This window comes from Oryctolagus cuniculus, chromosome 19, assembly GCF_964237555.1.
Source record: "Oryctolagus cuniculus chromosome 19, mOryCun1.1, whole genome shotgun sequence".
Taxonomy (NCBI): Eukaryota; Metazoa; Chordata; class Mammalia; order Lagomorpha; family Leporidae; genus Oryctolagus; species Oryctolagus cuniculus.
This window is the reverse complement of record NC_091450.1, coordinates 20,601,548-20,614,355: the sequence shown is the minus strand read 5'-3', so window position 1 is coordinate 20,614,355 and position 12,808 is coordinate 20,601,548. Positions and strand designations below refer to the sequence as shown.

General features: G+C 49.3%; 1 long non-coding RNA gene across 1 annotated transcript in view; it reads left to right on the top strand.

The window, feature by feature from the left end:
• Positions 1-12,109, top strand: part of LOC103348570 (uncharacterized) — a 129,164-nt gene extending 117,055 nt beyond the window's left edge. Inside the window, exons 4-5 of the long non-coding RNA XR_011384692.1 lie at positions 3,281-3,352; positions 10,239-12,109. This is a non-coding gene — a long non-coding RNA (uncharacterized lncRNA). The remainder of the gene's footprint in view (positions 1-3,280; positions 3,353-10,238) is intronic.
• The last annotated feature ends 699 nt before the right edge of the window (positions 12,110-12,808 follow it).

Genomic DNA, 12,808 nt, shown 5'->3' with positions numbered 1-12,808 from the left:
GTGTTCTGAGCTGCAGGAGGTGAGCCTGAGGTACCCTGTCAGCCACAGCTTGCTGAGGGAGGGCGCTCCACACCAGCTAATGGATGTTCTTCAAGGAGGTGCGTCTTGGGCTGCAGGTTTTTTTTTTTCAACCCACTTCCAGTTTCTCTCTTCAAGCTCAGAGCTCCAGTAGGGTCTTCATCTTGCTTTCTTTCCCTCAAAATTTCTTTCCTCTCTCGGCCCCACTCTCGCTTCCTGCCCAAGGCTGGAACAGTGACCACGTCTGTCTGTGTAAGAGGTAGGAATTTCTCCTCTGTGTTTTCTATCCTAGAGTTTGCAGTGAACTTCTTTGCACAGACTCCAAGAGTTGCTAGGAGTCACCATTTCTTTCTCAATGAAGCCTGCATTATAAGGCTATTGTCTCACTCTGAGCGCTAAGGGCCTACTTTGGAAGTCAAGAGGGGACATCGCCACTTCCTCTTTGTGTTTCCGCCATGACCAGCGCAGTCCTTTCTGAGACAATGGATGCTCTGCTGAGGAGCAGGGAGAGTCACCTATTTCAAAAACACCATCTATGGAGACGATTGCAAGCAGCTGTGGTGCAGTGCCTGAAACAAAGCAGCTGATCAATAAATATGATCTCTTTCCAGCACAGCAGAGAATCACGGCAGAGCTTTGGCAGGTAGAGACTTTGATTGATAGGAAACCAGTCCACACAGGAGGAGATACTCTAAGAGCCATCCCTCTACAGCAAAACACAGTGAGTCCTTTGAGGCTGAAACCTGGATCTGACTGGGACTCAAAGCCATGACTTCATCCAGATGTGACCAAGCAGCCATGGAGGCCCAGGGCAGCTCGGATGCTGGTGGCGGCCCCACCTGCCTGTACTCGACGTCCAGCTGCTACTCGTTTGCTCATTTGGGAAAGGCCCCCTGCACCCACCACGGGGGCAGCTAACCTCTGGCCTTCCTCCCTCTTGGAAGTCTTGGCTCTTTAGACTCTAATTCCTGCTTCCTGGAGGCAAAGCCGGCATGCAGCTCCACATGGCCTCTGCGTTCTCCAGCTGGGGTTTCTGAAGGGCACTGTGATGCCTCCTCCACTTCTGCTGCCTCCTAACTCTCTTTCAGGGTTCACCTCGTGTGTCACGAATGGACGGGCAGCAGCATTTTCCTGACCATGTGGGCTCCCCATGGTCACTCTGTCGATAGAGAGCAGATGTTCTGAGAAGATGGGCTGAGCTGTGGGTGGCGAGACAGACGCGGGGCTTGGCTCTGGAAGCTCAAACTCAGAACATGGAGCCAAACCATCTGAGGCTCCTCCGGGAAACAGGTTCTGCAAATCTCTCTTCTCCCCATCTCTGGGCTCATGCATATTCATAAGTAGAACAACTCCAGGCCAAAGATAATGATTCGTGCAGGAAGCACCATTCTGAACATTATTATCTGGGAATGACAAATGAATTTCTAATTTAACATGTGTATTGCACAAATAGATCATAAGAACTTCAAAGTCAAAATCATCCTTTGGAGTCGTGCGACTTCTGTTGTAATGTAGCATCAGCTGGGAGAGGAAGGAGGAGGTCCCCCACTGGTGGGCTGTGCACATCAGTTCCCTTCAAAGCAGAGGAGAAATGAAAGGGGGTGAGATTTCAAACACAGCTTGAGTCTGCAATAGAAGGCAATTATAATGACCAGGAATAAAACAACAGTGATGACAATAAAGAGCCAGCCACTGGCACAAGCAACAACATTGCTTTGAGTTATTACTTGGGGATGGACAGAGTCCTCCCATTATTCCCCCTGCTGACAACAACAATGGAAGGGAAGTCAGTTGGGTTCATTGGCTGCTCAAAAAGAATCAGAGGGCCATCGCTGCAAGGCAAAACTGAAGGTGGAGTGGGGTGGGAGCGGGGTTGACTGGAGCTGCGTTTCAGGTCAGTCGCATATTGAAATGCTAATGCATAGCATGATAATGTGATAGCTACACCAGCTTCCCCGCTGCAAAGATCGCCCACTTCCAACTTGTCAGAGTTGACAGTCCAGTATAAAACCCTACTGTCAAGGAGTGGCAGCTCTTTTAAGATGAGGTCTTAAGCCATTTCTTAAAGTTCTGTATTCCTGTCATTCCTGTTCCCTCTGCCTCCAATTCCTTTTCTTTCCAAAATGCCATAATAAACTGGCTTCCTCTTCACCTCCCTAGGACAGCATTCATCCAAAGCCTGTGGGAAAATTCATATTCATTTGAAGCCTGATACCCCTTCTTAGTGTTTCTTTTTGGGGGCTGATAACATATTCTAGGGTGTTTACTAGGTATCAAGTAATGTGATAAAGCACATAACCTTTGGGATGTCATTGCATTGCCACAATAACCTAGGACAAAAGTGCCAGACTCCCAGACGGATGCTCTGAGAGGTTGATGACTTGCCCACGTGTACACGGCCTGTGATTGGCAGAGGCAGGAGTGGAGGAAATCCCGGTCTGCTCAGGAGGCCACTCGTTTCACTGTGGAGTGATAGACAGGCTTCATGTCGGAGAGGGCCATCTTTTTAAGGATGATCATGCAAACCTTGACCAAGTGGAACCCTTGTGAAGCACCTGGCTTGGATGCAGACAGTGAGGGCCAGCTGCCTCCTGTTCCAAGGGATGAGGTGCTGATGGTAGCCAGAGGAGATGCCCACCTGGGTCTTGCATCTCCTCTACACCGTGCCCCGGGAAAAGTAGGCATGCAGCCTCACAGCTGCAGCCCAGCATAGCCCTGGCTCTCCTGTCAGGACCCCCAGCTCTGATGGGGTCACCTGCTCATAATTAAACCAATGGCTGGGTCCTGGTGATGGGAGGAAGGAATGTGGTGCTTCGATTGGCCAGGCTGAATCACGCCTTCTGCTGGACCTGTGGATCCAGTTCTCACCACCTGCAGGAGTCCGTCAGAGAGTGGGAGACAGGTGGTGCTACCTCCCCAGACAACTAGGGAGTTGTCTCCAGCAGAAGGGAGAAGAGATGCTAACCAGGCAGAACCGACCAGTGCCTACTGCAGTGGCAGTGTTCTTGCCTCCCAGCTCCTGAGGTTTAGAGAAGACAGAACGGGTTGAGGACAGACACAGAGGGTCAGATGCAGAAGGGTCCTTTCAGGGAACTTTGCTCAGAAGTGGAAATGCAGAATCGGAGAAGAATCAGAAAGATCTCCCTTCAACTCCACCCAGGAGTGACAGAATCTGCAGGAGGAATTGCTGTGAAACCCATCCCCGTCTGATCCCCTCGGCCCGTGCCACACAGACCCAGGCACGCCCATCTTTGTTTCACAGGTGCCTGCAGCTCTTGGAAGATTCCCCAGGATCCTTTGCAGGAAAGCAGGGTGAGGTCTAGGAAGAAGCTCGGTGAGTACAACTCGTCTCTCACCCCTCCATTCTGCATTTTGCCTAAACCAACAAGGGAACCTTTGCCGACAGTGCTCTCCACTGAGGTATTCTCACCTCTTCTCTGTGTACTTGGGGCACACAGTAGGCACTTAACAATTGTTCTGGTGCACAGGAGGCACTTAATTACTGAACAGCAAGCATGTTGTGCCCATGTAGTACCCATGGGCAGCTCTTGTGTGAAGCAGGAAGGTGTCTACACACCTATAGCTTGTAAGTGGCAAAGAATGCTGGCAGGGCATCCACACCCGAGTCAGCGGCAGTCCTGGGTGCTGTCGATGTCAGCAAGATCTGCCAGACCTGCAGGATTCAGACAGATCTGCACCGTGCCGGGAAGACCTGGGCCCCGGCAGCCAAGTCATCAAGTCTAGCACGAGGAGCACGTGATTAAGCCCCACTCAGGGTGAAACTCAAGCTCCTGGGATGCCAGAAAATCCCATATCTCCAGGAAGTAAGGCTTTACCAAATCTAATCTTACTGCTAATTTGAGAGAATGGCTGAGTAGCAACCTGTTGGCTGGGGGAGTCAGAACAACCACACGGGGCAGGCAGTTAGCCGAGCGGTTAAGACGTCCACGTCCCACTCTGGAGCACCTGGGGCCAGTGCTCAGCTCAGGCTCCTGACTCGAGCTTCCTGTTGATGCTCATCCTGGGAGGCAGCAGGTGATGGCCTGGTTGACTGGGTTCCTGCCACCCTGGTGCTTCAGCCCTGGCCATCCAAACAGAAGGATCTTCCATCTCTTGCTTTATCCTCCATATGCCAGCAGGAGCCAGGGCTGGGCCAGGCAGAAACCAGGAGCCGGAACTCAATGTAGGTCTTCCACATGGGTAGCAGGGACCCAAGTACTCGAGCCATCATCTGCGGCCTCCCAGAATTCGCATTAGCAGGAAGTTGGAATCAGAAGGCGAGCTGGACTTGAAGCTGTGCACTCTGACATGGGATGTGGGTGTGAAGCTTAATCAGTGCACTAACTTCTGCCTCAAGAGAGAGTTTTTAATTTGTGCTGCAAAGCAGAGAAATCTCAAAATGGTCAAAGAGAATCAAAATGCTTACTAGAGCTCTGGGATTGGGTTCAGTGATCCAGTATAATTCTACTTGTTCTTTAAAATCCACACGAGGTTTCTGCCTTGCTGTGGTTTGGGTCTGAGTTGCTTGAGCCTGCAAATCTTTGTGTCCTGGAAGCTTGGTCCTTGTGGTGGTGGTGGCGAGGCTCTGAAACCTTCGTAGGTGGGTCCTATCTCAGACCGGATGGGTCGTGGCAGCACTACCCTTGATGCGCGTCTCACAGGGTGAGTTGGCTCCTCTGAGAAGGGAAGGCCACCCCAGGCTCTTGGCCCCTCTGCGCATGCTCCACCTATGATCCCCACCTGACGTTAGGCCCTCACCAGAACCTGGCAGATGCTGGTGCCATGCTCTTGAACCCCCAGAACTGTGAGCTCGATAAACTTTATAAAGTGCCAGCCTCAAATAGTTCGTGATCACGACAGACACGGAGTGAGAAACACCTGCATCCTCTATGTTCTTTAGCCTGCAAAACACACTGAACCATCAGCTGCCCAGGAAGAGCTTAAGTTCACATGAAAAGGAAGGCAAATTATTAGCAATGCAAAATTTCCTAGAGAGGAAATATCCTTCAGTTTTATTTTTAAAAAGTTTTATGTGTTTATTTTATTTCAAGGACAATGTGATAGAAAAGGAGAGGGAGGGAGGGAGAGAGAGAGAGGGAGGGAGGGAGGGAGGGAGAGAGGGAGAGGGAGAGGGAGTGTATGTGTGGGGGGGCAGGGGCCCAAGTACTTGGGACATCTTCTGCTGCTTTCCCAGGTGCATTAGCAGGGAGCTGGATCAGAAGCAAAGTATCCAGGACTCAAATTGACCCCCTGAGGGGCCAGCACTGTGGCACAGTGGGTTAAAGCCCTGGTCTGCAGTGCCAGCATCCCATATAGGCACCGGTTCCAGTCCCCACTGCTCCACTTTCAATCCAGCTCCCTGCTATGGCCTGGGAAAGCAGTAGAAGATGGGCCAAGTGCTTGGGCCCCTGCACCCGTGTGGGAGACCTGGAAGAAGTTCCTGGCTCCTGGCTTTGGATCGGCTCAGCTCCAGCTGTTGGGGCCATTTGTGGCGTGAAGCACTGGATGGAAGATTCGTTTTCTCTCTCTCTCTGCCTCTCTGCCTCTCTGCCTCTCCCTCTCCCTCTCCAATAAACAAATAAGTCTTTAGGGAAAAAAAATTGACCCCCGATATGGAATGTGGCTGCTTAACCTTCTCCACAATGCTTGCCCTGGGATCCTTCAGTTTTTAAAAACACATGTCAGGAGGTCATACTTTTCTTAAACTGAGAGAGAAATATGAGTTGGACAATCCGTATTAGACCGTGAGATTTGTTCCACTCACCTAAGAGTTAAAATGGAAAACAAATTGCTTAAAATCGCAGCAAGGCAGTTTCCTGGTTTTCGGGCTTGTGGCAACCTGGACTTGTTTCCTGGGAAGTCTTCAGAGAGCTGCTGGATCCACCAAGTTGGTTTGCATAGTTACAACATCTCTGGGTGCAGGACTAGAGAACCAGGTCAGAGGCTCTCCCGTATTCCTGCTGGTGCTGTCTGACTTCTGCTAGTGCGTGGTACCGAGCTGTGGGGGATGGGGTGCGAACCAGGTGCACAAGTCTGTGCCCACCTGGTAGGGGAGGCACCGTCAACTGGGACAGGCAACAAAGGACCCGTCTTTGGGTTAGGTTCGTTGCCACCTATTTGCCCGGATGCAGCCCAGAGAAGTTTTGTGATTGCTGGAGACACTGAAATTTCCTAACTGAACTTGGGGAGTACTCTAATATTTTCTGTGACTCTTACTTAAACATTGGCAACTTTTCTGCAGCTATAAATATGACTGGGACCCAGCCATTTCTCTCTTTGTAGTCTATGAAAATTAACTCAGTCCACAGGGGCTGCATTTACTGCCAAAAGCCCCAAGTGTGGGCTCTTCCTCCACACCGACAAAAATAACAGTTAATTAGGCTGCAACACCCAAAGGAAAGTGAACTCACACCACCAATCACAGGGCGGCATGCAAAGTGTTGTCATGACAACCAGCATTTACAGCACTTCAATTTTAATATATCAAAGACTAAGGATAATTTCCCGGCAAGAATTCAAGAGGTGGCTTTCTCCCGAATCCTCATTCCTTCTGCCAGTGTTTTGCCAGTATTGCCAGTCCAGGAGCTCTATTCCTGTGGCAACAGGTTTACAGGGAAGAAAAGCCTTGTGTGTGCATCAAGCACTTGGCATGCTCTGCCTTGGAGTGCTGTATGCCTCGGGAGGCCCGGGGGAATGGTACAGCGTTCTTTCTGGAGCCCAGGCTGGGTGAGCAGAGCTCAGAGGCAGGTGAAGTGTGAGCTGTGAACCTTGCCCTCAGTTCAAGGTGAATTTTTGTTCTCATGAAGACCCCCCTCCCCTCCCTCCTCCCCTCCCCTCCCCCTCCCCCTCCCTCCCCTCCCCTCACTTTATATACAGAAGGCCAACTCTATACTAAGTAAAGATTTCAACAATTTGCACACACACACACCAAAAAAAAAAAAAGTTTGAGAGCAAGTTTTACAGTTAATAAATTAACAGGAATCACTGAGCACTTACTTCCCATGCAGGACTTCTGTCCTCAGTGAGTTGCATTATGAGAATTAACTGCAAAACTTGTTCCTTTTTTTACTTTTGTTTCATTTTTAAAAGATTTGTTTACTTGAAAGGCACATACAGAGAGAGAGAGAGAGAGATTGAGATTGAGATTGAGATTGCATCTGCTGGTTCACATCAAAATGACTGTAGTAACTGCGGATGGGCCAGGCCAAAGCCAGGATTCTGGATTTCCGTGCAGGTCTCCCACTTGAGTGCAGGGGCCCGGGTACTCAGGCCATCACCCACTGCTTTCCTAGGCACATTAGCAGGGGACTGGATCAGAAGAAGAGCAGTGAGAGGTTCATACGAGCTCTCATATGGGATGCCACCATCGCAGGCAATGGCTTAGTTAGCTGCCCCATGATGCTGACCTTTGACCTGATTTGTAAAAAACTGTTATCTGTTTAAAAAATTTTAGGTGTATTTGAGAGAGAGAGAAAAAATGAGAGAGAGAGAGTAAGAGAGAAAGAGAGTGAGCGAATGAGCATTCCCACCCACTGATTCACTCCCCGTAAGTCCACAGTGGTGACCAGAACTTGGCCCGCCAAAGCTGGGAGCAGGAACTCAATCCCGGCCTGCTACATGGATGTCAGGGAACCAAGTACTTAAGCTATTTCCTGCTGCTTTCGAGGGTGCACACTGACCCAAAGCTGGAATTGGTAGCAGGGTCAGGATTCGAACCCAGGCACTCCAGTATGAGACACAGGCATCTTAACTTCTAAACCAAATGGCTGCTCTTATTTTTTATGCATACTCCATCTTCATTTGTAAACTTCAGGTTTATTAACTTGAAAATGCTTCACTTTACTCAGAAATAAGTCAAGAATAAGAAAGATCTTGCATGACAGAACACACTGGAAATGCTGGCTTGATTATTTTAGGTTCAACCAGACGTATTAACTAGGCTAAGGGAGTGTTGCCTGTTCAGAGACCGTTGGGGAATCCGTTCTGAGGAGATCAACATGAATGATTGAAATTGGCATGCCAGCTCCGCTGACAGTTGAACAACTATAAAGTGCTCTAAAAGAGTGTGTTCAAAGTTCCTTCACAATTTGTTTATACACTTAAAACCTGGGGGAAACAGTTGTTTAACTTTTTTTTTTCACAGAGTCTTATTTTATGCTGTGCCCCTAGTATTTAGCACAACACTTGGGACAGGTATATGGGAGTTCTTCAAACGGTTTATGGAAAATGGAATGAAAAGCTAAATTTATTTTGGTGCCAATTTTTTTTGAAATCTATGCACGATTTTTTCACAGCATATACTTGCATAAACCTTTTGGAGACCCCTCATACAAGTGGATTTGATTTTTTTTTTGTGCCAAAATAAAATTTTGATTTCATTTTCCATGAGCCTTTGGAAGTACCCTCTTATGCTCAATAAATACTAAAGGAATGGATGAATTGAAATTTTAGGGAGGGTAGAAATCCCAGCTCTGGAACAGCCCAGTGGGTTCAGAGGATCAGAATCTGTGTGTTTCCCCCTCTTTGCAGTCGGCTCTGCAGAGAGAGGTGAGGCAGATCTGGAAAACAGCAGATGAGAGGCCATCCTGGTTGCACTGACGCATTGGCACTGTGTGATTGTTTTCTCTAATACCATGTGAAAAGCACTAATGAGATTAGCCTTTTGCGATGAATGCTAATATGATATGAAAACAAATGCTAATATGCAATGTGAAATTGCTAACAAAGGAGAAAATTGCTAATAAAATTCAATGGGCCTCAATGACAAATGCTCCCTACATCTTCCTGGTCTTGCCAGGGCTGTTTCATAGCACCGGGGATGAAAGGGAGATGGGGAGAAATCCTAGCACCTGGTCGCCTGGTGGTGGGTGGATTTCAGTTGCTTCCTGTAGGAGTACCTCTGTGTATGTGGGAACGTGAGAGCAGGCATTCAGAGGCCACACAAACCCACACACAGCCTCCAAGTGCCCGGAGGATCGCGATGGATCTCTGTGACGGACCTAAGACCTGTCCCTTTCCACTTTTCTCCAGAATTCTCTCTGGTCTTTTGTGTCGGATGGCCTTACTCCTACCTTGTGCAAGTGGTGGGTAGATGCTTATGTTCTCAATGACCCAGTGGAAAAGCAGACAGAAAGATTTGCCTACAGCCACAGAAACAGCAGTGCTGGGCTGGACTCCACGTCCTGGGTCCTCCCCGTGCCTCTGCAGCCCACGCTGCGATGGTCTCTCCCTACGTCTTTTCCTCCTCTTCCTTCTCTGACTCAGCTCCTCCCTGTCTGCCTCCGCCGTCCCTTCTCTTTCTCCCTCCTCTCCATCTCTGCCCTCTTCACCCCGTTACACATCTCCTTGCCTCCCCCTTGTCCTGAACCATCGTCTGCCTTTCCAGTGTTTCTTCTCTGTGCCCTTCTCCACCATCTCTTTCTCAATACCTCTGGTCCTTGTTATTCTCATCCAAGGGTCACTGGTTCCAGCAAAATCCAACATCTATTTTGAAAACGGACTTTGGCTTGGGAGTAGCCCATTGTTGAATGGAAGTTAGGGTGAAGACTTGGCTCAGCTACTCATAGATTTGGCAGATTTTGAATTTCTCTGAGTCCCTGTTTTCCCATCCATCCACACACTGGGGATAAAGGTTATCTTGTGACCAGAAAGTATAGCTATTTAAAAATGGTCATTCTGCCGAAGAACACAGGGAAGACGCATTGAAACAGTGAGAACAGTTCATTCAGGGGGTGTTTTTCTTCTTCAAATGATTCTTTGAGGCTGTTGAACGGTGCATTTTTCAGGCACAAGCCCGTTTTATAACTGATGTGACATCCTCTATGCTGTCCTGAAATGAAACTCGTAGATTATATAACCCAGTCACATGCAGTTGCACACAGTTTCATTATAATGACCTAACAATATTTAAAAAGGAGACCGATAGATAAGTAATACATGTGCAGTCATGGGAATTCCAGCGTGTAAATTCTTGCCCATGAAAGTAGAAGACAGGATGCAGTAGGCAGCTGCCTGCCCATTTCCGGAGTCCCTGTGGATGGGAGGCCTACAGGTGACTGACGCAGGTGTGCTTTCCCGATGAGTTGATGGCGTGTGGCCCCAGGGGTGGTGTTTTCTGAATTGGTTTACCACTGCCAGCCGGGCTCTGAATATAACACAAGGTAGCTCCAGACCTGGAAGTTTCGGGGTAAATCAAGGCTGAAAATTACTTGTGTTTATAGCACCCATGGAGTTATCCAGGGGGACATCAGGTGAGTGAGGACGTGGGAGCACCCTGCGTGGGCTGACGTTGGCTTCTCCGTGGCTTGGACTTGACCCCGTAGATGTCCACAGCGCACCACCGTGGCAACCAGAAGCGATCCCATACGTGTCCAACATGGTGCTTGGGCAGCACACAGTCCCTGCTGAGCTCAAAACTATATCTTTAACAATGATCCTAATAAAGCAAACAAAGAAGCCATTCAGCGCCTTGGGAGGTCTTTGACAACCTAGGGGCCAGCATGGCTCTGCTCTCGTTCATTGAGGCTAAAAGCAAGTGAGAATAGTAGCACTGATCCCACATCTAGAAAATTGAAAGTGAACCAATTTTTTTTATCATCGAACCTGACAGGTTCAGCACATCTCTCCTGTCACATCCCTGCCTGTCCTCAGAGTCGGAGAACAGAATCTTCCCACAGATCCATGTTACTGCTAATAGGATTTGTCTCTGACTACACGATCAGCCTGCTCTTGATTCCTGAGACCACGGAGGGTAGTCTGCTCCCCTCCCTAAATGCAGCCTCCCTTGTATTTCAGCCCGTAGAACAATTCCCTGACAGATGGCGGGAAGGGGCGGGGGAGGACACAGAGCTGTAGACAGAGCTGTAGTCAAAAGTGGGACTGGTCAGGACTGGTTTGGATTAGCGGCAGCCATCCCTGGGTGAGCCTGGAGGTAGTCGGCGGCAGGCAGCCCCATCTGGGCACAGCACACTCCCCAGGACATCAGCACACAGCTTTGCGCTGTGCACTGGGCCCATGGAGGATTTCCTAACGTGTTCCGTCTGCATCAGAGATGGGGGAATTTTAGAAAAACGTGGGATTTCAAAGAGAAAGTTGAGCTCATGGCTGAGATTTTAGGGCTCGTGAAAAAAGGGTCTCTGTTTAGTCCTATGGTCTGAGCTCTAGCTCAGAGGAGGCCAGACCCCTCGTTCGCAGCCATGCTGCTGAGCTAAGTTACTCCCTGAGGTGCTGTCAACTCCTCCTTCAAGACTGTGGAGCAAGTTTCTTGTTCTTTAGGCTCTGAAAGGAAGGTACAATTGCGGAAATTCCCATTCCTTAGTCTTCCCCCAAATGTCATCTTAGAACAATTCCCTGTAATTAGCTGTAACCGCTCACACATTTATTAGAAATATGCCATCCTTTCAAAACAAAAATCCTAGACCAGAATGAAATGGGCTTGCTTTCGTCTCCTTGAATTTCTGCTCCAGGACCTGGTGTTCCATGAACCCTGGAACACAACCAGAAAGCAGGTCAAGTCACTGGTGCAAAAATCCCGGCACCATCTCTGATCTTTGCCCTGGACTGTGAAATCCACACAGTGAGAGCCCCTTCCCTTTCAGGGTGGTTGTGAGGGCTAAATGACATCCAGGCCCACAGTGTCGGCCGCAGGGCCTGGCTCACGGCAGGTTCTCAGCAGCCACCACTGCTCCGTGGTCAGGACGTGCAGGCAGCCTGGACTCCACTCGCCTCCTGGGCCCTGTGTGTCTCGGGTGAAGAGCTGCTCTCAGCCAATGCCTAGGATTCTTCTCTTCCTCATGCTCTGTGTGTCTGACCCACTGGTAAGTTCAGGGACCCTACATCAGAAACGTACCTGAGTTCATTCCCACGACTTCATCACTACCACCACCACTGTCATCCTCTGCTTGCCATTACTGTGGCTGTCCCGTACCATCCCATTGCATCCTCCTGTGTTGGCTTATGGCCCTTTAAATCCATTCTCCTCATAGGAGTGAGGGTCATGTTTTTTAAAAATATATTTAAAAAATGTTTATGTGTTTATTTCCATCTACTTAAAAGGGTGAGAGGGAGAGAGAGAGGGAGAGACAGAGAGAAACAGAAGGAGGGAGAGGGGGAGAGGGGGAAGGAGGGGAAGGTGGGGGAGGAGGGAGGGAGGCAGGAAGTTTGTTGATATACTCACCAAATGCCTACAACAGCCGGGACTAGGTCAGGTCAAAGCCAGGAGCCTGGAACTCCATCCAGTTCTCCCACTTGGGTGGCAGGGACTCAAGCACTTGGGCCATCCTCTGCTGCTTTCCCAAGTGCGTTAGCAGGGAGCTGGAGTGGAAGCAGAGCAGCCAGGCCTTGAACTGATGCTGTGATATGGGGTGCAGGCACCCCTAGCGGCAGCTTAACCTGATGTGCCACAGCGCCTGCCCTCACCCCTTAGAATTTAAGTTCTGTATCCATGTTTCCGCATGATCAGACCCACGCTCATATCTCCGTCTCTTCTTGTACCACGCCTGCTGTGTGTCATATTTCTGCTGTGCTGCCTGTCCGATAGGACACTTCCTCCTGTAGACGCCTCCCTTCGTTCTTTGAGCCAGGAAGCCCTTCCTCTGGATTGTCCTCTGGCTGACTTATTTTGTATCCAGCCTTTGCAGAATTGTCACTCGTCTGAAACTCCTTCCCTGACCACCTCGTCTAATGTAGTGATCATCGGTGTCTTTTATACAATAAGTAGAGAATTTATTGTCCAATGTAGAACACTTACAGGAGTGAATGGCCAAGACAATAGGTTTAAAGCAGGCCAGCC